The sequence below is a fragment of the Echinops telfairi genome, unplaced genomic scaffold (assembly GCF_000313985.2).
Source record: "Echinops telfairi isolate 266 unplaced genomic scaffold, ASM31398v2 ScPeMD7_7469;HRSCAF=8507_0, whole genome shotgun sequence".
NCBI lineage: Eukaryota > Metazoa > Chordata > Mammalia > Afrosoricida > Tenrecidae > Echinops > Echinops telfairi.
In genome coordinates this window covers 79,697,500-79,711,356 of record NW_022111372.1, presented here as the reverse complement: position 1 = coordinate 79,711,356, position 13,857 = coordinate 79,697,500, and the positions used below count along the sequence as shown (strand labels likewise).

Below are 13,857 nucleotides of genomic sequence, written 5' to 3'. Positions count from 1 at the left end.
TATCACCGATTAAGTACATGGTAATGTATTCAAAACACAACTGAGAAAGGGAGAACAAGCAAGTAGGCTAACTACAATACATGGATTATTTGCTTTAACAGATTAAGTCCTTATGTGACTGGACACTATTTAACTAATGAGAGTTGGTGATCAGGCAAACCTTACGATAATATTTACTGACAATATCAGACACAAGTCTGCTAGAGTAATATATATTTTAATAAAGCAAGTAGATCATTGGAATAGTAAGTAAATGTTAGCCCACTTGGTAACAGTTCAATGCTCTTGTTAATAGCTGTCTTTCTCTACATACAACATGGGGTTTCAGCCTTAAGTCCTTGGGTTGCAGGTGTGTTTGATGTAGAGCCCAGTTCATCTTCGGGGGTTTCCACACCATATCCCTCTGGTATGGCTTGTATGTTGTAAATCTGGAGAATCCAAGGTTCAAAGTCCTAGCAGTCCTATTCTTAGTATATCCCACTTGTCCATTTCAGGTTCTCCTATGTTAGCCTATGCATTTCCTGAGCTTAGGTTCTTAGGATTGGCTCCATTCCTTCATTGAAGGTTCTCATAGTTTGGGGTTTTACTTCTAGGTCTATGTTCCACCTAGATGTTGAATGGGATTGATTTTGTCTTTTCTCCACTGACTATGATGTTGGCAGTTGGCTTTTCATAGAGAGCTTGTATTAACTTGAGACATTTTTCTTCCATTCCAATCTTCTTGAGTGTCTTAATTAGGAATGGGCGTTGGATGTTGCCAAATTCTTTTTCTGTGTGTATTAATATTATCAAGTGGATCTTATCCTTTTTCTTATCAATATGGTGTATAATATTGATGGATTTTTTGAATGTTAAACCATCCCTGAATACTTACCTGGCAGGGGAGACACCATGATCCAGGAAGGTGCTTTTCCAAGGGCAAGGCTCACCCATTGCACTGCGGGTGTGCTCACCCCTGCGATTTCCCCAAATGTGGGATATTCGACTGCATAATTTGTGGTAGTGGGGGACTGCATTCACACTCTCTCCTGTTTAAAAAAAAAAATCCCTGAATCCCTGGGAAAAATCCCATCCGATTCTGGTGGATGATATATTTTATATACTTTTGTATTCTATTGGCTAATATTTTATTAAAGATTTTTACATCGGTGTTCATAAGATATATCTGTGTGTAGTTCTCTATATTTCCGTGAGATCCTTGCTCTGTTTTGGTATCAAAGTTATACTGGCTTCATAGAATGCGTTCAGGAGTTTACCATCTTTTTCTATGCTCTGTAATAATTTGTGGAGGATAGGTGTGAGCTCTTCCCTGAATGCTTGATTAAATTCTCCTGTGAAGCCATCTGCTCCAGGAGCTTTTTTGTTGGTAGTTGCCTCATAGTCATATCTAGTTCTTCTTTTGCTATGGGTCTGCTGAGGTTCTTGAATATCTGGAATAACCTAGGAAGGGATTGTTTTTCCAAGTATTTGTCTATGTCTTCTACATTGTTGAATTCATTGGAGTACTTTCATAGCACTTTGTGATTATACTTTTAATCCCATTGAGGTCCGTTGTGAATTCCCCTGTTTTATCCCTCATCCTGGCTATTGATGTTTGTTCCTTTCATTCCTTGTTTAGCTTGCCAACTGTCTGTTGATTCTGTTGATCCATTCAATGAACCAGCTTTTTGCTGCATTGATTTTTTGCATTGTTCTATTGTCTTTCCACTCATTTAATGCTGTCTTGTTTTGTTTCTTCTTTTCTTTTGCTATTGGATGGGTTCTTCTGTTCATTCTATTCTAGTTGCTGGATATTTTGTGATAGCGTATCAGTCAAAAGTGTCTCTTCATTTTTCATATATGCACTTATTGGTATCAAGCTACCTATGCAAACTACTTTTGCTGTAGCCCATAGGTTTTATTACATTATATTCTCATTCTCATTAGTTTCTAGAAACTTCCTAAAACCCTCTCTAATCTTGGCCAGTACCCATTCGTTTCACAGAAGACCATTATTCATCCTCCAATTGTTTTCCCTTATTTTTCTGGTTGTCCTTTTATTGATGTCCAACTTAATGGCATGGTGCTACAAAAGGGACATCTGAGTAATCTCTGTGTATTTGAATTTACTCAGACTCTACTTGTGCCCCAGCATCTGGTCTATTTTCAAAAACAAGATATATGCCCTTCAAAAGAATGTGAAAATTTTTGTATTGGGATAGAACGCTCTATAAATGTCTATGAGGTCCACTTGCCTTATTGTAGTGTTTAGCTCTGTAGCCTCCTTGGTGAGCTTCTCTCCCAGTGATCTATCTTTCTGTGATAGCAGTGTGTTAAAGTCACCTAATATGATGGTTGAATCTATGATTTCTTTTTTCATCTTTTGAACAGTTAGATTATTCTCCTGGGTCTCTCATTAGGCACATGTATATTTATTGTGCTCACTAGTTCCTGTTTCACTTATCCTTAGAGCATTATATAGTGTCCTTCCTTGTCTCAGTGGTTTGCACCTTGAGATCAGTTTTGTCAGAGATTAGGATCGCACCCCTTGCTTTTTTAAGTTGTTGTTTTCCTGGTATATTTTCCACCAACCTTTTATTCTTAGCCTATTTTTTTCTGTGAACTTAAGATTTGTCTTTTGCAGGCAAAGGATTGAGTGGTTATATTTTCTGAACCAGTCTGCTAGCCTTTGGCTTTTAATGGATGAGATGAAGGGCATTGACATTCAAAGTTATTATCATAATTTCTGGATTCATTGTTGTCATCTAGTTCTTTTTGTGCTGGCTGGTTCCTATCTTTCTTCATATTGGTGTGCTGTGTTTGTGGGGGGAGCTTCATTCTTGCCTTCTTTTCCATCTGAGGCCATGTTATTTTGGTAATTTTTATTGACACGTTGACCTCTATGTGGATTTGGGCTGTATGGTGGTCTCCTGCTTGTGCTTGGTGGATGCTAGTCTTCTGATCATAGTGAATTGGCAAGGATTTTTTGCAGGGTTGAGTGTCTTGTGGCATATTTGACTGTTTTGCTTGTCCTGGAAGGTTCTTATCTGGCCTTCCATCTTATTAGATTGTTTGGCAGGTTACAGGATTTTCCATCTGTATTGTTACCTGAGCACCATTGAGTACCACTGCTTTTTATTTTTCATCCTGGCTGCACGTATTATTTTCTTTTTTCTTTGAAATTGGATAATTTAACTATTATATGCCATGGTGAGTTCTTCCTGGGGTTTAATCTAATTGGTGTTCTCTCTGCTTCCTGTATGAGTGTCCTATTCTCATTCATTGAATGAGGTGGGGAAGATTGATTCCAGAATTTCCTCACTTATTTAGCTGTTGTCTTTAGTCTTGTTCTGGTATACCAATTATTTGAATATTGTTTCTCTCCATAGGGTTGGGCATTGATCTCAGGTTTTCTTCCATCTTTTTGATTATCTTTTTTGACTCTTTCCCATTTGTTGAAGTCTGCCTGATTGTCCTCGAGATCACTGGTACGATTCTCTGTCTCTTCTGTTCTGTTGCTGAGATTTTTAATCTTATGTTTTGATTCTATTACCTTATCCATTAGTGCTTATTTCCCTTTGATTCGTGGACTTCATCTCCTCTATCATTGTGTCCTTATTCTGTGCTGCTTCCCTCATATCCTCTATTACTCCAAACAGTGTTCTGAAGATTTCTTTTTGTGGCAGATCCAAATATGATTCTTCTATGCATGTCGATAGCTCCACTATTGTGCTTTGTTTTTCCTTTCTTTTTGAGGATGTTGCACTCTGTTGTGGTTTATGTGTCATTTTGGAAGAACTGGTTGCCATGTCTCTGCGAGACCAAGTGGGCCTGAGCTCTTTCTCTATGTGACTGCTAAGAGTGTTTTCCGGGACTACCTATGGCCTACTAAGGTGTTGGGTCTGACTGTTATGTAGGCAGAGTGTCTCAGTGACTCAGTGGCCAGTGGCTGTGTGAAGAGGGGTAGCACAGAGTCTGGACTGAGGATGGTGACTATAGGTGTGCCACTGGGCCATTTTGGGGCATGCCTGCAGCATGAGTCTTTTCTGGACTGTCAGGTGAAAATTTTCATTCTTTTAGAAAGACTCTGTGGAGCCCAAACTGGTAGGGTCTGTTGGCTTTTCCGGTTTTGTTATGTTAAAAAACCTAGGCTGTTCTCTGGAAATTAGCACCCTGGCTACCTTGTTATGTTAATGGATGCTAATGGACAGAGTTCTGCAGGCTTACATTCAAAGTTACACATAGCCCACAGCCTGGAATTGAAAGCATTTAAAATCAACCCACCCCCTTTTTATAATGGACTTGTGTGGTTCCCTGGTATTGGGGCCATGCTGTCCCCCAAGGAAACAGGGCCAGCTTAATGGAGTGGGTTTGGGGCAAACTGGATCTGAATTCCCCCAAGCTACCCCCCTTTGTCTCTCCCAGGTATATTCTGCTGGCACTGTTTGTTGTGCTCTTTGGAACTGCTTTCTGTCACAGGTAAATATCCCAGCAGCTTTTAAATTGCTGCAAAATATTGTTTAATTATCAATCATCACACATGTTGGCAAGCGTAGAGCTGGGGTGAGGTCAGAAGGAGATGGCCAATGTAGTCACTCTTTTCCTGGGTAGATAGGGGAGTTGCAGAGCCCTCAACTGCTGGTGCAAGGCAAATAGCAGTGCAGTAACTCCAGTGTGAGGTCTTGTGGCTAGCTCTCAGAAGCTCTCTGTGAGCCTGGGATTATGACCACTTTTAGACAGCAGTCTGGGGAAATTACTGCTCTCTGCAGGACAAGGGCACAGGAAGGGGTGGCAGACTCAGTCCTGCTGGACCTGATAAGGGGTTAGCGGAGCCTGTAGGCAGATGCAGTGAACTTAAAGAGTTTCAGTGAGTTCTCAAATCACTTTGTGGGTGAAAATCAAAGGGGAAAGTCTTAACCAGACTCTAGTACATTGAATCTACTTTTAGCACGCAGCTTTGCAATATTGGCCTCCTTGCCTCTTAATTTTCTGGTTTGACATCAGAAGCACCAGTTGGGTGATTCTACCTGGATTCCCTCTTGACTCTTTAAGTGTGCTGATTTCTTGGTGATGTTACACACTAGTGTTCTCATGCTTGTGTGCTGCTGTGGTTGATTTTCTGGCCACAGAGATCTCATTACTGATTTTATTTTTATGAATTATGTAAGTATTTCCATTCTTGGGAATAGTTTTAATTTTTGTTCATAGTTTATGGATAGCTTTGCTGGATATAGAATATTTGGTTGACAGTCCCCCCCCGCCTTTCATTTAAAATTTGATCCATGTTGCTCTATTGTCTTCTTTCCTGTATTGTTTCTGCTGAGAGGTCTCAACTTATTTTTATCTATTTACCTTTGTAATTGACTGTGTTTTTTTCTCTCTGCCTGCTTTCAAAATTCTCTCCTTTTCCTTGAGGTTGGATCATTTGATTCCCCCCTGCCCCCCACCAAAGTTTAACGTATCTGGAGTTCACCCTGCTTCCTTAATGGATATCTTCTCCTTTGTGTTAATGTGGAAATTTCCTCCCATGAATTATTTTATTATTTGATCTGTAGATTTATTTGCTTCTTATGCTCTTATATTACAATGAGATGTATATTATTTCTCTTCATGGTGTCCCACCTTATAATCTGCCTTTCTTCAGATGGTTTTTCTGTTTTGTTTGATTTGCTCCATTGTGTACTGAGTTTTTCTATTTCTGTTATCTAATTGTTAAGCATCTGGTTTCTTTGGGGTATGCAGTTTTCAGCATTTCATTTTCTTTCTTTGTTTTCAGGATCGATCTCCAGATCTCTTATATAGTCCTAAACCCCATTTTACTGTATTCTCTTTTTAGTAGTTCCAGGTCTTCTTTTTCTGTGCACTGCACTGAATCTTCATTTGTTGGCTTTTGTGTATCTTCATACTTCTGTTGACTGCATTGCATAGTGGTATGGTTGTGGATGGTGTGTGGGATTCTGGGTTGTGTAGCTAGAGGAAAAAGATCAGATAGGAAATGGAAATCATATTGTGTGAAAATGAGAAGGGAGTGACGGGGTTGAGTGAATAGTATGAATCAGGATAGGGTTTAATTGATGGTATTAATAATAGATGGTCTTCTGGTTAAATATAATAATTTTTAATAAATTAGAGAAGGGGATTTTACGAGTCATGCCAGTGCTTCTTAGTTTATGTGAATGTGTGTCTCACTGACAAAGGGGAGCAGGTCTTGAGATAATGGTGAATGGAATAGGTAGAGGGCATATCTGGTAATATACCAAGGTCACTTATCCACCCACTATAGGGAGAATACAACAGACTGATGTTATTGTGTACCTAAAAAGGTGACTCTGGATGGGCCAGAGTCAGCTTCTCAGCCCTTAGGGAGCTATTCAATCGATGTAGGATCTAGCTGCTACAAAGAGGAAAAGGGTCACCCAAATAAAAGGAGCGAGATATGGAGGTTCTGTCCCATATCATAAGATCTAGTCTCCATGCAGGATTCCCAAGGGCAGATAGGCAGGATAAATGAGATTAGAGGTGAGAGGGGACTTCAAATCAGGGGAAGGTAAAGAGGAGGTGAGTCCCAAGTACTTCCAGGTTGCCGAGCTGGGGGTTGGGGAGCTGCAGAAACTCACTGCTATGCCAAGCTGTGGGTTCTGTGGGGGTAAAATAAATTTTGTTTTGAAAAAGAAAAATACCAAAAATAATCTTGGAGCACTAAGCATTCAGGTTGCACATCTCATTTGTCAGGGCATAGGTCCCTACTTGTTGGATTCTGGCTGGAACTGGCAGAGTTTTTGACAGGAGATATTATCTGTTGGGCACGTTTGTGTTTGGAGTTCCTCAACGTATATATTTTTAATAAACATATTATCTACTTAAATTAACCAGAAGTGTTTTTTATTGCTTTCAATTAGCAATCCTGACTGAAATAGGAATGGATATCACATGTATAGATATATCTATGGTAAGGCAGAGGGATAAGAATGAACCCATGGTATGAGTTTAAGGAACCATCAAACCTGACTGACTATGGCATACAGTAAAGGACTTATCATACCTCAAAACTACCTGACATGCTCAAATGAGCTATTCAAACTAGCCATTGATGACTAAACATGTAACAAAAATAAAGGATGCCTATTTGTCTGACAAGGAGCCCTGGTGGTGTAGTGATTACACATTGGGCTGCTAATTGCGAAGTCAGACATTCATAAACACCAGTCACTCATCAGAAGGAAGAAAGGACTTTGTACTCCCATAAAGTGTTATAGTCTTGGAAACTCATAGGGGCATTTCTACCTTGTCTTATAGAAGCACTATGAGTTGGCATCAGCTCAATGGCAGTGAGTTTTATTGTTTGGTTGTTTGCCTAGAAAAAAAAGAAAGTTATGCCAAATTCCTTTTGTTTTTCTTGCCTGAAGTAAAACCTAACACATGATAGTATTATCTTATCATCTTCCTTTGTTGGATTGGATACCAGAAGATGTAATATCTATGTATTTTTTCATTTGGACCCTAACATCACCTCCCTGGAGCCTATCAAGACAACTCTCTGAAAAGAATCTAAAGCAATCTATCTAAACTACACTACATTGATAACCTGCAAATAATCCTTTGATAGCTCATTTAAAAGTGTAGATTCCCTGGCTGCTCCTCCAAAGATTCAGTCCATAGATGGCTGTGGAGAGGCCCTGGACACTGCATTTTAACAAAACTCCTGAGTTATTCTTGAATACATTAAATTTAGAGAACCGAATAAATTAAAGTCTCAAATTGAGTTTTAGCACCTGATCTAAAAGTGAGATTTCATCCCTACTGTGTCTCAGTCTTATAGTTTCTTATTTCTTGTAGCTTCTCTCTGATTTGTTACTTCATTGATAACTTACTGCCATCTAGGCAGTTCTGACTCGTACAGCCCCCTTTTGAGTTTCCAAGACTGTTTAGGGGAGTAAAAAGCCCAGTCTTTCTTCCTCAGAGCTTCTGGTGGTTTCAAACTACTGACCATGTGGATCCCAGCCCAATGTGTAACTACTATCCCACCAAAGATCACTATATTAGAAATTTGGCTTCTTTGTTACTGTTAAATCCTTATAGAAGTTGAATCTATACATTGTTTTCCAACCTTTATTTTAATTAGGGATACTAATATTAATATGAAAACTAAATATTTCACAGAAAAGTCCTGCTAGCAAGATCAAAATTATATTTTAAAAACACCAAAAGCAGCCAGTTTAAACCAAAATGCACTCACTATAACTCTAATGTTTACTCTTTGCAAACAATATAGAGGTATATTCTTTTAAAAGTTCCTGATTCATGTAACATAGATGTGTAGGGAAAGATAAGAACCATATGAATGAAAAAATTTAAATATAAGATTATGAAAAATAGGAAAGTTTGGGCATTGGTGGGCATAATGAAGATGAGATTGTCACTTTTTCTTCTTTAAACTTTCAAAAATAATTCTGTATATATTGTAGTTTTTTAAATCATTTTATTGAGGCTCATACAACTCATCACAATCCATACATACATCAATTGTGTAAAGCACACTTATACATTCGTTGCCCTTATCATTCACAAAAAACTCGCTTTCGTTTGGGCTTCTAGAATCAGCTCCTCATTTTTCTTTCCCCCCTCCTCCCCCAGCACCCTCTCCCTCAAGAACCCTTGATAATTTGTATATTATTATTTTATCATATTTTACACTGCCCAACGTCTCCATTCACCCATTTTTCTGTTGTCCATCCCCTAGAGAGGAGGTTATAGGTAGATCCTTGTAATCGGTTTCCCCTTTTTACCCCCTCCCCCATCCCGGTATCACCACTCTCCCCACTGGTGCTGAGCAGTTCATCTGTCCTTGATTCCCTGTTTCCAGTTCTTATCTGCACCACTGTACATCCTCTGATCTAACCAGGTTTGTAGGTTTGAATTGGGATTGTGATAGTGGGCGGGTGGTTGGGAGGAGGAAGCATTTAAGAACTAAAGGAAAATTGTGTTTCATCGATGCTACACTGAACCCTGAGTGACTCATCTCCTCCCCACCACCTCTCTGCAAGAGATGTCCAGTTGTCTACAGATGGGCATTGACTCCCCATCCCACACTCCCCCTCATTCACAATGATATGCTTTTTTGTTCTTTAGTGCTTGATACCCGGTCTCTTCGACCCCTCGTGATCACACACAATGGAACACTACGCAGCAATGAAAAGCACAGACAATCACATGAAACACATCGTCTCCTGGGAAGAGTTGAAAGGAATCATATTAAGCGAGGTAAGCCAATCTCAAAAGGACAGGTTAAACATGAGTTTCCTGAGGTAAGTACAATCAGCATGGCAGGAATAGAAGAATAGACACTTATCTTGCAATAAATGGGTAGAAGCATAAGTAGTTGGGGGGAGGGCAGATATTGTAGATGTTTTTATTACTGTTATTACAGGTATGTTTATAACAGTATTTACCTTTATTGTCATTTTCTCCTGTGCACCTTCCATTGATTTCCGTTGTCATTTGTGATGTCATATATTGTGTATTACTTTTCCTTCATCTCTTTCATATAAAACTACTTTTTAGTCAGTGTAGTGTGGGTGCTTAAGGTCTTAAGTGTACTTTCTTGAGTAGAACTCTTAACTTTTGATTTAGGGGCAGCAACATTCCATTAAAAACAAGTTGTGTGGCTGTCTATGTTTGTGTTTCTTGGGAGAGGATTTATAGCTTCCATTAGGTTTCTCAAATTCATTTGATTCCAAACTAACTTATATCACTGCTTTAGTAAGAGAGGAAATTGTGAAGATAAAACACTTTTAGAATTGGAAGATTCATGGATTTTAAGTTTTTAAATTGTCAGTGTAAGATTGAGTGAGATCATTCTGATGTCTTTCCTCCAGTGAATCCCTAGGTTGCACTGAGACTTCTGGTGTGGATTCCACCATCCGCTCCCAAATTGATGTAAAAAAAATCTGCCAATCACTATGCTGCTGCATTCAAGTCAAAACATATCTCTGAACCTCAGACAGTCTTCTCTTTGAGGAAGAGAAACAGCCCTCAACAGAATGATTTCTAAGGTCTTCTTTGAAATCTCGTAAAATTGGAGGTCATTGCACTATGGTACTTGTCCTGAGGCTCACCATAATGAATGAATTAAAAAAAAAAGTATTACTTCTTCAGCTTTCTAAGAAAGTTTCCCTCCTCATCTAGACAAACATGCAAAGAAAAAGAAAGAACTTTTTTGGTGGTAAGAAATTGGGATTGGGATTATTTCAGCAATGAACAGGAACAAAAACGTGCTATAGCCTCTTAAAGGAATCATGTGGACCGGGTGATGACTAGAGCTCAAGGCGGAGAAAGAGAGAAAAAATTGTGGACATAAAATGACCAACAATCTCAATAGTCTTCATTTGTTCCTCTTTTATTCTTTTCTTTTTCTCTTGTTTTTTTACTTGTGGCATCCCCAATTTTTTATTCTCAGCACAGATGATCAAATTCAGTTTCTACCTTACTTAAAATTTGTCTGTTATTTTGAAAGTGGTAGTTATAGCTGTATAACATGGGTAGTTTCATATTTATTCTACCTTTTTATTTTTAGGATACTTCTTTTTAATTACACATATCCTCTAATATACAGCTTAATTTGCTAATTCGTAATAAAAATTAACATAAGTAACTTAACCTTTGGAAGTTTATGAATCATTTCAGTTAATTTTGCATACAAGTGGTGTGCATTCTATCCTTGGGCAGTACTGGCTTCATTACTTTATTGATTCTACGTGTGTCTGCCATGTGCCATAACCCAAGGCTTTCATAGTCCAGTGGTATGATTTTTAAATGTCCCTGAAGGATTAAAAAGGAGCGTTTTGGCACAGTGGGCTAGGCTTTGGGCTGCTAACTAGAATATCTGCATTTCAAATCCATCAGTCACTACAGAGAAAGTTGAGGCTTTCTGCATTTAAAAGGGGCAGTTCTATTCTACACAATAGCACGACTATGCATAGGAATCAATTTAGAGGCAGTGAGTTTGGTTTGGGCTTGGAAAAGATAAAACTATTGAAGATTCCAGAAAAACTAATGTTTCATGAACCCCTTTTCAGTTTGTCAACTTTTTTTTCCCATTTAATGATGCCTTTCCTAGTCATCACATTTATAATCAGCCAGCCTCTGTTAACTGGATAGCTATAGAAAGCATATATATATATGCCTAGCTTATTGCATGCCTCCAAAGAAGAAGGTTCTGTCAGAATAACCAGAATTCATGTCTTATTAAAGAAACTGAAAATGAAGAAAGGGATAGAATTATCCTTCCATATTGGGACTGAGAACAGAAGAGAGGATATTCTTACCAATGACTGGACTAGAGAGAAAAAGGACCAGATATGTTAATGATAACCTAGGTCACCCTAACAAAGCCCATTGGCTTTGACTTTATTAAAAAGCATTGTGATTATAAAACAAACAAACAAATTAGACAAACAAGCTCATTGTCATCAAGTTGATTCCAACTAATAATAACTCAATAAGGAAGTATAGAACTGCTCCGGTGGATTTCCAGGACTATAATTCTCTATGGATATAGAACATCTCGTTTTTCTGCAAATGAGTGAAACTATAGGACAGGAAATTATTACATAAAATGTTCAAGTTTGTGAATCTTTATGGAAGTAAACTATTATCTCATTCTCACTTAGATTAGCTGATGGGTTTAAACCACCAACCACCCAATGCTTAACCTACTGCACAATCAGAAATCTTTGATCAGCAACACCTTAAAAACAGACTTCATGGAGGAAATATGATGAGAAACATTCCATACTGTGTTGGTCTGGGTAGAGTAGAGAAACAAATTCAATGACACACATATGTGTTTAAGAAAGAGGTTATACACAGGAGCAGTTGAATATTGAGAAAACATCCCAACCCAGCCCAGATCAAGTCCATAAGTCTGATATTAGCCCATATGTTCAAAACTAATCTATAAAGTTCTCTTCAGATTCACGAAACACATGCAATGACGCCAAATGCAGGAAGATCACAGACAAAATCAGTGGTGATAGAAGCATCTCAACTCTGGCAGGGGTCTCAATATGGCTCCTCCACTTCCCAGGGCTGCATCAGGGTAGGTCAACTTGGCTTCTCCTCAGGGTGTCTTGCAGGGAGTGAGCCGAGAGAGTCTCTCCTGCCTCCAAGGAGGAAAAAAACAGATTTCCCAGAAGGAAAGCCATGCCCACACAGGGGTCTCATTGGTTATATCTTGATTGACAGGCCAGACTCCACCCCTTCACTCCAAATCCTCTCAAATTGACATCAGATTATGTAACTACTGCACATACCTACTTTTTTAGCAGTACAGAGCTTGGGTTCTACCTTCTCCTCTTCTGTGTTCAAATATTGATTTCGTGTTTTTCTAACTACATGATTTGGAGCAAGTAATTTTTAACTATAAGCTTCACTATTCTCAATGTATGATTTGAAGAATTAAAAACAGCGATTCATGAAATGTAACCAAGACTCTCACTACTCTACCAGCCATCAAAAGTGAGGAATCCAAACTTGAATAACTGAAAAACTGTGGGTGCTGGAACAATCAAAAATGAAAATGGTGCAGACACTTCCTAGATAAATGCCGATGTAGAGCCATATTTAGCAGCAGACACTTAAAGCAAATTTGTCATGTCTGAGTGACAAATTTCTGAGCATTTCTTACCCAGAAGTGTCTATTGGAATCAATAGGGAAGGTTTTAATAAAAAAGGTCCCTGAGTTATGAGATAGAAGAAAAGGTGATTTTATGTGATAGGTCTAATGAAGCCACTGATACCCATTTTTATTTTTGAGAAAAAGTGAAAATATAAACCCAATGAATATTAAAAATATTTTGGCACTTCTTAAATAAATTTACAATTTTTGTTTCTAAATTTTGCATTCTTAAAACGAAGTTGAAACTTTGGAGATAAAACTGAAGTCTTCTTTGCTGTCACTTATAACCCTCTGCCTTTTTGTTTGTTCAATGAACTTTCTGATGAAAACTTGAGGCAAGTGTTTGCCTCTAAAACCTTCAATTTCCCAGTTAGATACCCCCTCCCCAGGTCCCAAACAAGTCTATGTGCACAAAGACAAAACTCACTACCTTCAATTATTGAAAACCTAGAGAAGCTGAGGAGTCATACCCTGCATTCAGTCGTTCCAGACACACTCTCTGATCATGAATCCAGTGGAAGAGCTCATACAGATCAACTGGGTTTTCTCTCCAATCCTGCATACTGGGAAATCAAGTCCTAGCAATGAACTCATCAGAGTTGAGCTAGTCCATGTAGAACCACTCTCCTCACAAAGGGTCTGTAGTATTCAAAATTGCTTTTTACTAGTTCAAATGCACATCTAACACTCTAACACAATCCCTCTCCAGAGAACCCTACAGAGATGTAAAATAGAAAGAACACATCAGTGAATTGGATCAGTGACATGCCAGCAAGTTAGCAATAGAGCAAATCTCCTTTCTGTCAGTCTGCAGCCTCAATTACAGCACCACCACTGCTCATTATCCAGCTTCTTTTGCTAGCTAAGTAAGCAGCAAGCCCAGAGAACACTTAACAAATGCAGGGGTTACAGGGCTTTGAGGGAAAGTCTCTTGGGTCTCTATGAAGTATGTTTTAAACACTGATGAGCATAAATTCCATCTGTAGAGTTATTTGGATGAAAGGCACTGTGTAAATGCAGTTCATTATCATTGTCATTAAACAACTGTTCAGGTTGAGAGAAGCTCTGTCTCCCTCCTCCTTTCCACTTTCTCTATTGAAGGGAACAGATTGGATAGGTTTTTATCTACCAAAGTAGAAAGTGCAGCTCAGGAGGGTAATGTGACACTTGATTGTTTGTGTATGTGTGTGCACACATGCACA

At 38.6% G+C, this 13,857-nt stretch overlaps 1 non-coding gene across 1 annotated transcript; it reads left to right on the top strand.

Moving 5' to 3' along the window:
* The first annotated feature begins 866 nt into the window (after nt 1-866).
* Nucleotides 867-1,031, top strand: LOC115873664. Its single transcript, XR_004048553.1, has one exon. It is a non-coding gene; the product is annotated as a U1 spliceosomal RNA (small nuclear RNA).
* The last annotated feature ends 12,826 nt before the right edge of the window (nt 1,032-13,857 follow it).